The sequence below is a fragment of the Podarcis vaucheri genome (genome assembly GCF_965113315.1).
Source record: "Podarcis vaucheri genome assembly, chromosome: 2".
NCBI lineage: Eukaryota > Metazoa > Chordata > Lepidosauria > Squamata > Lacertidae > Podarcis > Podarcis vaucheri.
In genome coordinates this window covers 75,992,287-76,006,405 of record NC_138760.1, presented here as the reverse complement: position 1 = coordinate 76,006,405, position 14,119 = coordinate 75,992,287, and the positions used below count along the sequence as shown (strand labels likewise).

At 41.9% G+C, this 14,119-nt stretch overlaps 1 long non-coding RNA gene across 2 annotated transcripts in view; it reads right to left on the bottom strand.

Annotated features, from left to right (window-relative positions):
• Positions 1-13,669, bottom strand: part of LOC309527734 — a 68,227-nt gene extending 54,558 nt beyond the window's left edge. Inside the window, exons 1-5 of one of the 2 annotated variants that reach the window (XR_014217315.1) lie at positions 13,595-13,669; positions 12,565-12,642; positions 11,529-11,712; positions 4,818-6,716; positions 685-783 (exon numbers count right to left, since the gene is read on the bottom strand). This is a non-coding gene — a long non-coding RNA (uncharacterized lncRNA). The remainder of the gene's footprint in view (positions 1-684; positions 784-4,817; positions 6,717-11,528; positions 11,713-12,564; positions 12,643-13,594) is intronic. The other variant, XR_014217316.1, reaches the window with a different exon arrangement.
• Positions 13,670-14,119: the final 450 nt, after the last annotated feature.

The window sequence follows — 14,119 nt, the reverse complement described above, 5'->3', positions numbered from 1 at the left end:
ACAGTCCTTCTAGTACCATACTTATCCACATTCTCTTGCCAGTATGACACTTTTAAGCTCCACTTTGTTGCTGTAGCCAGATGTTCAATAAATCATCATCAAGAATTTTGAGGCCAAAGACAAGAGGGGAGGAAAATGTATGAACACCAGGAGGAATAAGAACTTAATTGTCATGGGGAGAATGAAAAATTTTACAAGTCCAATGCAAACCATTTCAAAGAGTATCAGTCATTAGGTTTGATTATGAATATTTGTGCCTAGGCTGATCATCTATTATAGTTCCTATGGCCTTCCAGATGTTGCTGGACTACAACTGTTGTCATCCCTGTCCACTGACATTGCTGGCTGGAGCTGAAGGGAGTTGGAGTCCAACAAACATCATTTATTTGTTGAATTTATATCTCACCTTTTTCTTCAAGGAAAAAACACGTGGTGCACATGGTTCTCTCGCTCCTCATTTTAATCTCACAACTACCTTTCAAGGTAGGCTAGGCCAAGAGATTATGACTTGTCCAAGGTTATCCTCCAGTGAGCTTCACAGCTGAGTGAGGATTTGAACTCTGGTCTCCCAGGTCTTGGTCCAAAACTCCAACCACTACACCATGACTGTACACTACATCCGGAGGGCATCACACTGACAACCCCAACCTACATCTTTGCCCAAATCTGGATTAAAATAATTACCTAAGACCTGTCTCTGGTTGTTGGTTTCTGGGTTGGTTTGTTTTTTTGGTAGAACCCCGACTGTTGAATATTCTCCTCAGACAGGCCCACCTGGTAGTGCTTTCATATTGGCACCATGAAAAGAAAAAGAAACACACACACAATGTTACTTTGATTTTACCTACTGTCACTCTTTCATGTTTTAATATTTTAAACATTGTTATATATGTTTAATTGTTTTTAATTTGGGTTGTTAGCTGCTGTTGGGGTTGGAATACTGAAAGGAGGGGTAGACAACATTTCTAACAAACAAATAAGGGCCAGAAACAATCCAGAGAAATGAGTTTCAAACTTCCTATCACTAGTGATCAGAAGGCTGATCGCCGAAGAATTGATGCTTTTGTATTATGGTGCTGGAGGAGACTCTTGAGAGTCCCATGGACTGCAAGAAGATCAAACGCATCCATTCTTAAGGAAATTAGCCCTGAGTGCTCACTGGAAGGACAGATCGTGAAGCTGAGGCTCCAATACTTTGGCCACCTCATGAGAAGAGAAGACTGCCTGGAAAAGACCCTGATGTTGGCACAAGGAGAAGGGGACAGCAGAGGACGAGATGGTTGGACAGTGTTCTCAAAGCTACAAACATGAGTCTGACCAAACTGCGGGAGACAGTGGAAGACAGAAGAGCCTGGCGTGCTCTGGTCCATGGGGTCACGAAGAGTCGGACACGACTAAACGACTAAACAACAACAACAACATCACTAATGAACTGTTTCTAAACTAGTAAACCACAATGTACAGTACAAGAATCCTCACTTCACAGTGGTACTGAAATACAGTAACCTCCTTTATTTTATTTTTAAAAATCCGGAGAGCATATGGTTACTATGGAAGAAGGTCCTGCTGTTGGTCCTGCTTTGAGGAATTGGGTGCACTGTTGGTCCTGCACTCAGATGTCCACACTTTGGCATGGACATCTGCACCGACAATTCCTATATAGCTTAATTTTAACACTGGGGAAAGGCGACAGGAGGACCTCCTGAATTTATTGCCCGTTTCCATTAAAGTTAATTAATTTCCCAGACATTATCAATGTATTTTCCTTCTCTTTTTGTCAATGCTTTTCCCACTAACATTTATAGCTTTGCTAGATTCTGACTTTTGAAATCACCTGAAGCATCTTTAGAAATCGTAGTCATTTGTCCTTAAAGTGTTCCAATGTAGCATCCTTCCCTTGTGATCTATTATACATTTGTCAACCCCCATAGTCACAGCTCGCAGCTGAATACTGTCCTTTTCAGATGATTGATGACACTTTAATTTATCATGTTGATCCAGCACTGCTTTATTTCATTCACTCCCCGAGAACTCTCACAATCAAGAGTAGCCCCAGGGTAGATATTTCTGTATGAAAACTGATGCAAATAAATCACCAATTTTCTCTGCAATCTCCTGTTCATCTTTGCTTTTCTCCTCACAAGCAGACAGCCTTTCACTGACTGGAATACATTTAGTAGGAATACCCTTGACTGTGAAGTCATCAAAATTCCATATTGTCATATTACAGGAAATTTGTCCGAAGAAACAAGAAGATTTCAATTCCTGGTAGGATTGCTACTAGGGCTATGCCATTTTTCTTCTTCCCAAAAATGGTTTGTAACCTGCTGCACTGCTTTGGAAAGCAAGTCGCCTCAGTTTAGAAATTTGTACTGAAATCCCATTTTGGTTTGGAGCACTTTAAACCTTTGTTGCTTCGGATTCCAAAGTGGCTCAGATATCTCAGAAGTGGGACACTGCAGCCCACCCCCTTGATGGAGGTTGTGTTCCTTTTAACAGCTGCACAATAGGCAGAAGTTAAGCAGAAGGTACTGGGTAAAACTAACCTGGTGTTCTAGTGGAAGCCAGCAAAAGGACTCCTCCTAATACAGTGGGGTTTTCTCCCTCTTCTGCCCCCTGCCCGCACTTCTTATAAATCCATTCTGGAGAGTTGAGAGTATACCCCAGAACAGCACACAGGGGTAGAAGCAGGGAGATGGTTCCATCGGAGAGCAGAAATGCTTGCACTGGTGGAATGCTCATATCTGAATTCCTCGCATGGTGTTGTCCCCATGATATGCCATGGAAAGTGACATATGTTGATTTTCTGCGTATCACTTCTTGCTACCCCAATTGCACGGCCTCCCTCAATAAAAAGTGTTTACCCTAATTCATTTGCCCCAGCTGCCACAAAATATGTCTCTACAGCCACAGCAGGCAGTGCAACCTTCCAGCAGTTTGACTTCACCCACAAAGGCGCACTCCTCTATTGTCTCCTGAGACAAATGGATGCCAACACCAACAATTACTGGCTGATGTGGTAAAGGGACCCCTGACCATTAGGTCCAGTTGTGGACAACCCTGGGGTTGCGGCGCTCATCTCGCTTTATTGGCCGAGAGAGCCGGCGTACAGCTTCTGGGTCATGTGGCCAGCATGACTAAGCCGCTTCTGGTGAACCACAGCAGTGCACAGAAACGTCATTTACCTTCCTGCCAGAGTGGTATCCTATTTATCTACTTGCACTTTGACGTGCTTTTGAACTCTAGGTTGGCAGAAGCAGGGACCGAGCAACGGGAGCTCACCCCATTGCAGGGATTCGAACCACTGACCTTCTGACTGGCAAGTCCTAGGCTCTGTGGTTTAACCCACAGTGCCACCCACGTCCCTATAATTTCTATAGAAAGAGCAATTAGCTTAGTTTTGTAGAAACATTGGATTTTAGTTGGAATAAATTGGGTCCAAATTATTTTTTTCTGGGGAGATGAAACAGATAGATTTTCCGTTTTGTTCTAACTAAGGATCAAATTATACAACTGTTTTCTTCAGTGGGCCTTTCAAAGCACCCAAAGATCAGTTGTGCTCCCTTGCCTACAGATCACTACCTAAATCGCTCTCCTTGTTGAATTGCTGGCCATTTCCATGCCTTTTCAAAGAACATTTTCACCCCTGGCGCTTTGCCCAATGTCATCCATATTTGACTGTAGAGATTAATGCAAACAATTTCTTTAACACAAACAATTCCTAGTCTTCTCTGCCCTTCCCTAGTCTGCTGCCACTGATTAGATATTTTTAGTTGACAAATGGGGAAAGAGAAGGAAAGAAGGAGAGAAATCCTCTTTTTGTGTGTGTTTTGGAATGTAAATCATGCTGCAAAGAAGCAAGCAAAGGGGTCTTCAAAGCTAAGAACAAAGGGGACAAGCTAGGTGCCCTTCGATTGGTTTTGAAGTTCAGAAGGAACCTGTTAAAGATTCCTTTGAAGGGAGAGGCGGCGTGGAGAGAAACAGTGCCAAGATAGGAAGATGTGAGAAAATCTCTCTCAAAGAATAGATGGAATGATGATCACCGACTACAGCAACTGCAGCACTGGGTCTCACAGAAAATGTGTGGAATAGGCTTTCTGGCAAGATACACAGAGCTTTCCTCTCTGCTCGTAACATTGGAGCTGAGAGGCACATACATTGCATCAGCTCTGAGTAGGTCTATTTAACATACATGTTGTTCTGTGGCTCAATGGTAAATGAATGGTTGTTCAGAGTAGAACAGCAGGGAACAGAAGGAAACGACAGAGTGGCCACAGTATATCAATGGCTAGTGTATAAATAATGTACAACAAGATGCAGAATAGAAATACAATCAGCACTGTTGATTGACAGCAGAGGGTGACAGCACTCAAAGAAGAATGGAAGTAAGGCGTACTGTGCAAATCATTGCTGGAGAATGGGCCAGCAATCCAAATTTAGTTCTATTTGGGACATGTTGAAAGGCAGAAAACCAAATAACAGTTCCAATAGTGGAGTATTTATAATGATGATTGCAAAAATCAGGAAAGAGCATGAAGGAAGGCAGAGGGAGGAGAAATTGTGAGTAAAGGTTTTTATAAGTCTCTTCAAGGGTGAAAACCCAAGAGATCGTAAAGGAAAGGCTATAAACACATTAATTTATTTAAAAGATTTATAGGACACAGACACACATCAATACTTAACCAGGGCGGGGTACAACATAAAATTTTTTGTTAACCACCAAATCAATCAAAACAGTAAACCTATTCATAAAAAGGTCAACAAACAAAAGCAGCTAAAACAACCAGCTAAACACAGTGAAGGTTTAAAAAAGTCACCTGTTCAAAAACCTAAAAAGCCTAGGTGGACAGATACATCTTTACTTGGCACAGAAATGACAGCAGTATTGATGCTTAATTTACCTGTTGAAGGATGGAATGCAACAAACTGGGAATTTGAACTGTGAAAAAGGTTCTAGCAGTGGAACGTGAAGGAAAGCGTGGCATGGGCAGGCTGATATGGGAAGTGCCAGAAACAATTTGAATAAGGTACCAAAAAAATAAAAAAATAAAAGGAGAGGCAGCATAGATACAGGTTTAAGTACAGAGTAGGTGGTCTGAAAGCCCAGTGGGCCCAACAATTCTAGGTGCTCAGACAGAAGGATTAGCAGGAAAGGAAGATTACAGCCAAACAGAAGGCATTTGGAAGTCAGCAGCAAGCCACCTGTCCTGCTTGACAAAGAAGAGTAAGCAGTTATTTTTTGGACTGCTCTGTAAACCGGGATCTCTTGTGCGGTTCCTGATACCTAAATTACCAGATGCTTAAAATGTTCAACAGAACTGGTAAACGGGGGCAGAGTTTGAAAATTCTGCTGCTAAGTGATGCACTCTTTCCCCAAACATGCAAGTTGTGTGGGCTGTGTACACAACATACATTTAAAGCACCCCTTCTAAGATTCCTGGGAACTGGAGCTTACCCTTCAAAAAGCTACAATTCCCAGGAAAATTCCCTTAACAAATTACAGTTCCAGTGATTCTTTTTTGGTGTGTGTGTGTGTGTGTGCTTTAAATTCATGGTATGTAGGCAGCCTGCACAGAACCGCAATCACCTCAAGCTTATTCTACGGCTTTGCCACACAGCACCCCCCACCCCCCAATTTCCTTTAGCACAGCACTTATTAGCAGGAAGTCTTGTAGGAGCATAGAAGCAATATGGAAGAAAATGAAAAATGATGGCGATTGGAGAAAAGAACTGAAGCAATGGGTATGAAGCTGTGTATTCATGCCAGCAGAGAAGGAATTGATTAAATGGACTAACTGGAAATGAGGTCTTCCCAACCCAAGGGAATTTCTATTAGGAATATTTTATGGAGTATATTGTAGGGAGGAGGATATCAGCAAATGAGGTTCATGTTCTGGGAAGAAGCAATTTTTTTTTAACTTAAGGGTCATTAATGTATCCTGGCAAGAGTTTTCAAATAATAGCATAACAGATGCTCATTGGGTTCTCAGGAAAAGGCTTTTAAATGATGCAAGTGTTTCCCTGGATTAAAACATAGCTAATATATACACTCTGTATTTTATAGGGCTCCTTTCTGAGTTAACTCTCCCCAGGCGGCTTACATGGTAACAGTTCAGAAATAGATGAGCAGCAGTACAAAATGTAAAAATGCAATACAGTGGATGCTTGGGTTGCAAATGTGATCCGTGCGAGAGGCACATTCGCAACTCGCAGCACAGCGCCGCGTCTGTGCACACGCGGGTTGCGATTCGGCGCTTCTGCACATGTGCAAAGTGCGATTTAGTGATTCTGCGCATGCGCAAGCGCTGAAACCTGGAAGTAACCTGTTCCGGTACTTCCTGGTTTTGTCGCATCTGTAACCCGAAAATGTGCAACCTGAAGCATCTCTAACCCGAGGTATGACTGTACTACAGAACACTCCTAATGTTAAATGAACCAGTGAGAATAAAACACCTAGCCACCCTATAATGCAGAACACAATTTTCACAAATCTGTCCATTACAAAGAGCAGGACAGCTATAGAAAAATAGCATTAGTGGCCATATACCTCTGAATACTGTTTGTTGGGCAGCACACATGGGGTGAGTGCTTTTGTACTTGGGTCCTGCTTGTGGACTTCTCATTGGCCACGGAAAGAGCAGATGCAGAATGGATGGGTCTTTGGTCTCATCCAGGAGGAATCTTCTTATGTTTTTAGGTTCTTAACAATAGGTCATCTGAAACAAATAGTTCTTCAAAACCCTTCTAAAGGATTACTAAGCATGTCCAGGACAGGGGACAGTGATTAGCCAGAGATGGTAGAGGAGTATGCTTATGTTCAAGGTGAGGGAAAAGACCAGGAGAGAAGCAAACCATTTGGAAAAAGTACTTGGCGCTGTAGCTAGCATGGTCTTTTTCTCCTCCATGAACTACAGTGGTACCTCGCAAGATGAATGCCTTGCAAGACGAAAAACACGCAAGACGAAAGAGTTTTCCATTTTTTGAGTCGTTCCGCAAGACGAATTTCCCTATGGGCTTGTGAGTTCTTGCGAGTTTGTTTCCTTTTTAAGCCGCTAAGCCGCTAATAGCTGCTAAGCCGCTAATAGCCGTGCTTCGCAAGACGAAAAAACCACAAGACGAAGAGACTCGCGGAACGGATTAATTTCGTCTTGCGAGGCACCACTGTATATATTTAGAGCCAGTATGCTAAAAATAATTAAAATTAAGGTTCTGTTGTTGCTGTTTCATTAGGCAAATGGAATATGCGGTTCTTCACTGTGATTTTATCTTCTGCTGCTCGTTATGTAATACACTTGTATGTAAGTAGGTCTGTGTATCTATATTGTTATAAATTTTAATGACTGCTACTTACCTTAAATTCTGTATGAAAGGTGGGATATAATTAAAAACAAAATAAAAACAAAGATCCAGGTCTCTACCTTTGCTCAAGTTCAAATGAACAGAACAGAGAACTTTGTCTGAAACTGAATGCTGTCCCCCTCCTGCACAGAATTACAGATCCCAAGGATTATTTTTTAAAAACTACTTCAACAAAGGCTATTTGCCTTTCCTTATAATGTATGGACTGGATATTCCACGTACATGGAGGACATGTGAAAGTATTGTGCTAAAGATAGGTTACAATTGAATCATACATAGATGGATCATCCCAGAGGAAAAAACTTTTGGAGCTTAGGGACTTCCAATATCCTTTTCGAGTAGTGAGACTATGTTGGGATTACTGAGAATTTGAAGGAAGCATGATGCTAAAGAGAGGCATCCTTTAGTATAGTAAAATTGCCACCAACCCCCCTTCAGGCATCCCTTGAAGTTGGCTTATGGGAATGCAAAGAAATCCTTTCCCATGTAGACTAACATTGCCTCCCTAAGTGGATCTGAGCGCCGGCAAGTGATTTATTATGGAAGGATTAGGAGCTCTGCTTGGGAATCGATATAAAAATTGTTTGCGGAGGATAGAGAAAAGACACTTTGGGGCCTGTGTTGATGGACATAACATAACGGGGTCTCCCAAGAGAGGGCTAGAGAGTGAGACCCAAGAAGAGGGTGGAGAAAATCAAGGAGATGGGAGAGTCTTATTTGCCCATTGAAAAAACTGACAGGACTTTCCAGATTTGCTTTGTTTACAAAGTAATAAAAATATATTTTAAAAATGAGATGAAATGTCTTAGTATCTTAATGTCTGCTTTATCAGGGCATACAAAAAAATGGAGATTGTCTCCCCAATCTTAAACACAATATAACATTAGCCTTTGTAGTGTCCTATGTTGCTAGTCTATTGTGCGGTATTTCACTGGGGGAATAGCCTTTGGTATTTCCTATCCTAAATAGTTTTGTGGCTTCCTAAGTTTTGGAAGGAGGCAGATATGCATGCATAATATTATGCTTAATTTTAGTCCTGCTGATTCTTTTTATCTGGCTCTCAATATCTACTGCCTTTTTAGTTGGTTTGTGTTTATTTTTACAGGTTTACCTTTATAATTTTTTTTTTAAATTTTCCTTTTATGTAAACTGTTCTGGAAATTACTACTGGAGGGTGGTATAGGTGTTTTTATAATAAATATAAACATGTGTTGTCTTGCATTCAGCTAACTTTTACTCAGGGTAGATCCATTGAAATGAATGGCCACAAGTTAGTCATGGTCATTAATTTCAGTGGGTCTACTCTGAATAAACATTTGTTGAATACCAGCCAGTATGTATTAAAAAATTAAAATCTACTGGGCTGCTGTTAGGTTCAGATAGATAGCCATTTGCTTACTCAGCAAATTGGCCACAATTGTTGTCATAATCGTTTGCCACAATTGTTTAAGATGTCCTTAAAAAGTTTGTGTATGACAGCAAAAGTGGTCAACTTACAGGTACTAGGGATCTGACCACCTGACTGTATCTCTAAAACAGTATCAGTAAAAAAATGGGACTAATTGGAACATTTTATAAAAGATGCCTGTACAACTGTTCAAGACTGGAGACTTCGGCTGGATCCAAACGCATCAAAGAAGCGTTTCAGTTAAATGCGTTGTAAACTCTGTATGAGAAATCGGGTTGGCAAAAACGGAACTCCACAGCACCATCTGGTGTCACAGTGTTATAATGTGTATACAACACATAAAGCCAATGTGGCTGAGTCCTTGGAGAATTTTAGACCTTTCATTTCTTCTTGAATTTCTTAAGCAGAGGTTGGATGGCCACCTGTCATGTATGGTCTCGTTGAGATTCCTGCATTGTAGGAGATTGGGCTAGATGGCCCTCGGGGCTATTTCCAGCTCTACAATTCTACGATTCTACAGAATTCTCAGTGCCCTGGAATGAAGGTGGACAATGGGATATGACTTAAATATTGTTGGATTCAGTTAGGTCCAAACCTTCAGTGGTACACAGTGTTCTATAAAAAGATTTAAATTGCTGTAAAGTGTCTTTATTATCACTTGTAGTCTGTCCTTCTCCAGTTTTAAGGGTGGGTATCTGCTGCTTCTGAATTAGCCATTGTGCGTTATAGTAACTTTAAATGAAAAACTCAATTTGCAACATATTCCTGCCTTCTGCAGCAAAGTCAAATATAGACCAAAGTCTCTTTGACTTTGAAGAATTTTTGGACACAGATCTTGATAAACTGAAATGTCTTTCCCTTCGCATTTGATAGAATCAGCATTTCTAAGAAGTTGCGTTACCGGGTTTTTTACAGAAAAATGAGCAAACCAAATGTTTTGTGGATTTCCCCCCTGCTTTGATTTGGGATGGAAAGCATGGGGAACCCTCAGTGTTTCCTGTGCTTGAAGATTAGCATTGACCCATGTGACAAATGCTACAGAGAGATTCTCCTTGTCAAAAGTCTCAGGAATTCCTCTTGCTGTAATATTTAAATGGTGTTCCCTATCTTTAAAGTAAAGGTGGAGGTTCAATTTAGATTGTGAGTGTTTATTATTTTTAACAATCATCTCATCTTGTTATTTAAAATTTTGATCCATAGCTGCATTAGCTGTGCCAGTGTACTGGAAGAAGCAAAGATCACCATTGTCAAAGAAATGATTCTTCAACAGCAACTTCATGTTGTTCAGATGCCTGATTATCATCTTCCAAAGCAACTACTCTATTCTGAACTTGAAAATGGAAAGCATAATGCTGATGGTCAACAAAAGAGGTTTAAAGAGTCTCTCAAGGGAAATCAAAAAAAATGTTGTATAAACACCGACAATTGGGAAACACTGGTCTGCAAGCACTCAAATTGGAGAACAGCCTTTACCAAAGGTGTCATGGACTTTGAAGATGCTCAAACTCAGGATGAAAGGGAGAAACATGCTAAGAGGAAGGCACGTTTGGCAAACCCTCACCATGATCAACTCCCACCCGGAAACCTATGTCGTCACTGTGGAAGGACGTGTGGATCCAGAATTGGCCTCCACAGTCACTTCCAGACTCTCCGTTAAGACTGTGTTCATGGAAGACGATCTTACTTGGCTACAAGTGATCACCAAAGAAGAAGGAGGTCACTGGAGTTGCCATTGTAGAGGAGACTTTAGCTATTTCCTCTTAGAAAGGTTGGTTGCTTTATTCCATTACTGTGCTCAGTTAGTGCAAAGTTGCTGTACCAAATGAACCATGGCTCAGTATTCATCTTGAGACTTGCCTTGGTCTCTTTTAGAGGGTCAGATGGCCATATTAGAAGGAAGTCTTCTTTCTTGGATCAATCAAAGTTGTGGTAAGTAAATAAGAATCCAGAGTAAGATTCTTACTTACCACCCAAATCTACTAGAGTTTGAGAGTCTGGATAACTAATGAAGCAGTTTAGAACCAAACTTGTCCCGGGGTGGGTGGAGAGAGCCAAGTTAAGGTGCCATCTTGAATGGATGACATCACCTCCTCCAGAGAGGTCTTCTTGAGGAGATGATGCACCACTGCCTCAGTCAATGCGAATGGTACTTCCCTCTCCTCCAGTGAAGAATTAATGTACAACTGGCTTCCCTCGCAAAACTTGCAGAATCATGGGATTTTGATAGTTTTTTGGACTACAGTCATGGACAGGAATAAGCACATTTTAAATTAACATGGTGGTGCTACTGCCATCCTAGTCCTGCCACTCTGCTATACATGTTATGTTTATCGACTTTCTAAATGTTGCTTCCTGTTCCACATCTTCCTGCTTGATCTCCTTGTCTTTGGCTCCTCCTACTTTTCTGACTCCAGCCTGAAACATTTGCAGTCAGTTCCTGGTGCCAAATACGGGGACTAAAGTCAGTGGACCATGGACATAGGAAGCCACCTTTTAATGAGCCAGACCACTGGCCCGTCATCTAGCTCAGTACTCCAGGTGACAGTGGCTCTCCAAGATACTGGGGATTGAACCTGGATGTGTTTACCTGCAAAGCATTTACTCTTACCTATGAGCTAAGACCTCAAGACTGTGCAAAGTAAGACAGCGCTCCAAAGAGAAGACAGGCCACTATCTTAAATTGGATTTACCTATGGATTCAGGGTTAAAATATAACAAGAGGCTCCTTGTTGGGAGCAGATAATGGTGGCTGTTTTCTTACCTGTTAGACAAGTCAATTATTGTCATTCTTACTGACAGTAATGGCCAGAATGATACGGAGCCTGGGGCGTGCTGGTGGCAAACTGGTGGGAGCATGTCATCAACACAAACAAGAGCTCCAGGGCACCCCTGCTATGCCATCCCCTGCCTGAGACAGATGTCATCAAAAGGAAGGAAGCACTGACCTGGAGAGGGAAGGTGGACGTCAGGACTTTTCCATGCAGAAAGTTTTCCACTGTCAAGCCCAGACTGGTCCCTCCCAGTTCTTTGTGGGGAGGGGCCACTTCATAACAAGAGGCTTTCAGTGTTCCCATGGGAAAGATCTACCTCAAAGCAGTTGGCTTGAGCTGGTACTTAATCCCATGAGCGTTTCAATTTGATTTGCATGTAAAATGTCAATTGAGCTGTTATATTTATCATCAAAATCTATGCAGAAGTGACATTTTTACAATGGACTTTAGATCCCCATGCCTTAGTTTCATTCTCCAGCGGGGGTTTGGTGGAATCTTCCCCACTTGAAAACATTTGGGAAGTTGCTGCTGTTCTAGGTTTGTAAAAAAAATTGTTTATTTTATTTATTTATTTTTAAAAAAACTTTCCAAAGAGAGAGTTTAAGATTACCCCAGGATCACGGCCCACTGCCAGAAAAGCATTGCTAGTGAGCTTCAGAGGGGGGGGGGGGAAGCCTGCAGAGGTGGGTGAACAGGATTGGCACCGCCTGAGCTTCTGCTGTCTCATAATAGCCGAAGAATAAAATGGATTAAAAGCCTTTTAATACTTATTATTCCACTCTAGGAACAGGCAGTTAGACTAGCAGATGCCAGTTACGAGTCCCAAGAGAGCACTCGCATGACATCCATTCCACATTCTGTTCTACGAGCCCCATATCAAGAGACCAGGCCAGCAGAATCCCCCTAGCTCTCCCCTCCCCTCCTTTCTCCCACCACCGCAAAGTACACTCAGTATGCAAGCAACCCCAAACTTGGTGTTTGATGACAATAACAAATAAGTAATAATAAACGAGACATTTTCTTTACCTAGAGAGTATTTGAGATTTCACTTTTCCTTCCGCGTTGGAATTTCCCACCGGCTATAAATTCAGTTTCTTAGAGCAGCTGTAGAAACAGGTTAAGAGATTGTGGCGGGCTCAGAAACTGTCTTGATGAAGGCCAGACAAACAGGCTAACTAATGGGGTGCCTTGCTATACTGCTTTCCTCCCCCCACCCCAACCGCCACATTATACCCTGGGTCTGTTCTGACACTGCAAACTGGGGAAAGGAAACAGGTGGAGGAGACTGGGCCAAGCTGTGATTGATTACACAGGACTAGGGACCCAGAGAGAACACATGCAGTTTCAGGTTTTCACCTCCCTAATAATAATAATTGTGTGTGTGTGTGTGTGTGTGTGTGTGTATGTGTGCGTGCGCAGAGCGCTGTTTTATACACACATTTTGGGAATCAAATTGCAATAAAGGCTTTTTGCTTCACAGTTCCCTTGGTAGACGAGAGAGCTGGGTTTGGCTCCAAGTTGCTCTTTCTGCCTGGAGAAAAAGCCAATAAAACAAAATTCAAGGCCCAATTACTAGAGTCCAGTGATGAATATCACCCTCTTGTTCCACCAGGCAGCCAGAGGCCTGCAAGCTTATGTGGAATAGGAATTCCTTCTCTTGATCGACTTTGAAACTTTCCTTTCAGGTAACGTACTCAGATTTATGTGAGACTTATTCTCACATTGGCCATGTTTAGACGTACCACCTCTGACTATAGAAACATAGCTCAGGAAAATTAGGATGTGCACTAAATACTGCATTATCAGAACACAAATGATCACAAGCATCACCAGTTTTGCACCTCTCTTCCTGGAGCAAGGAAGCAAACCACAGAACGGCTGGTTTAGTGTCATGTCTGAAGCAGCATTCATGCTTTGTTTTCCCCAAACAATGACTGGAAAGCCAAAGTTTGCAAGCTATGGTTTATGGCCAGCGTCACACCTGAATGTAGCCATTATAATAAACCCCAGACAATGTACTTATTGAGCACCCATTCTGATTTGCTTTGGAAATTACCTCACAGACTTACAATTCCTACAGTGGTTTAACAGTCAATCTCTCCCCCCAGGGAATTCTGGGAATTGCAGCTGTCTCTGAGGGGAATTTGGGTCTCCTAACAACTCTCAGCACCCGTAACACACTATAGTTCCCAGAATGCTTTGTGTGTGAAGCCATGGCTGCTTAAAGTAGAATGATACTGCTTTAAATATCTAGGACAGAGGAGGCCTCTCCAATTGACAGAGTGGGGAGACGCAGTTCGCTGGTGGCCTTAGGCTAATCATTTTATCAGCTAAATCTACATCATGGGATTGTGAGGATAAAATGAAGTGCTGGGTTAGAACCACATGCATCACTCTGAGCTCTTTGGAGGAGGTGAAGAATGAACATGACTTGAAGAGAATGTTGTGGAATTTTCCACTTAGAAATAGGGTTGGCTGAGAAACTTTCCAAAATGATCTCATCCCTTTTATTTGCAATCAAAATGTTACTTCCTAATGACATTAAAAATGTTTACATCCATCCACCCCCCCAATAGGTTTT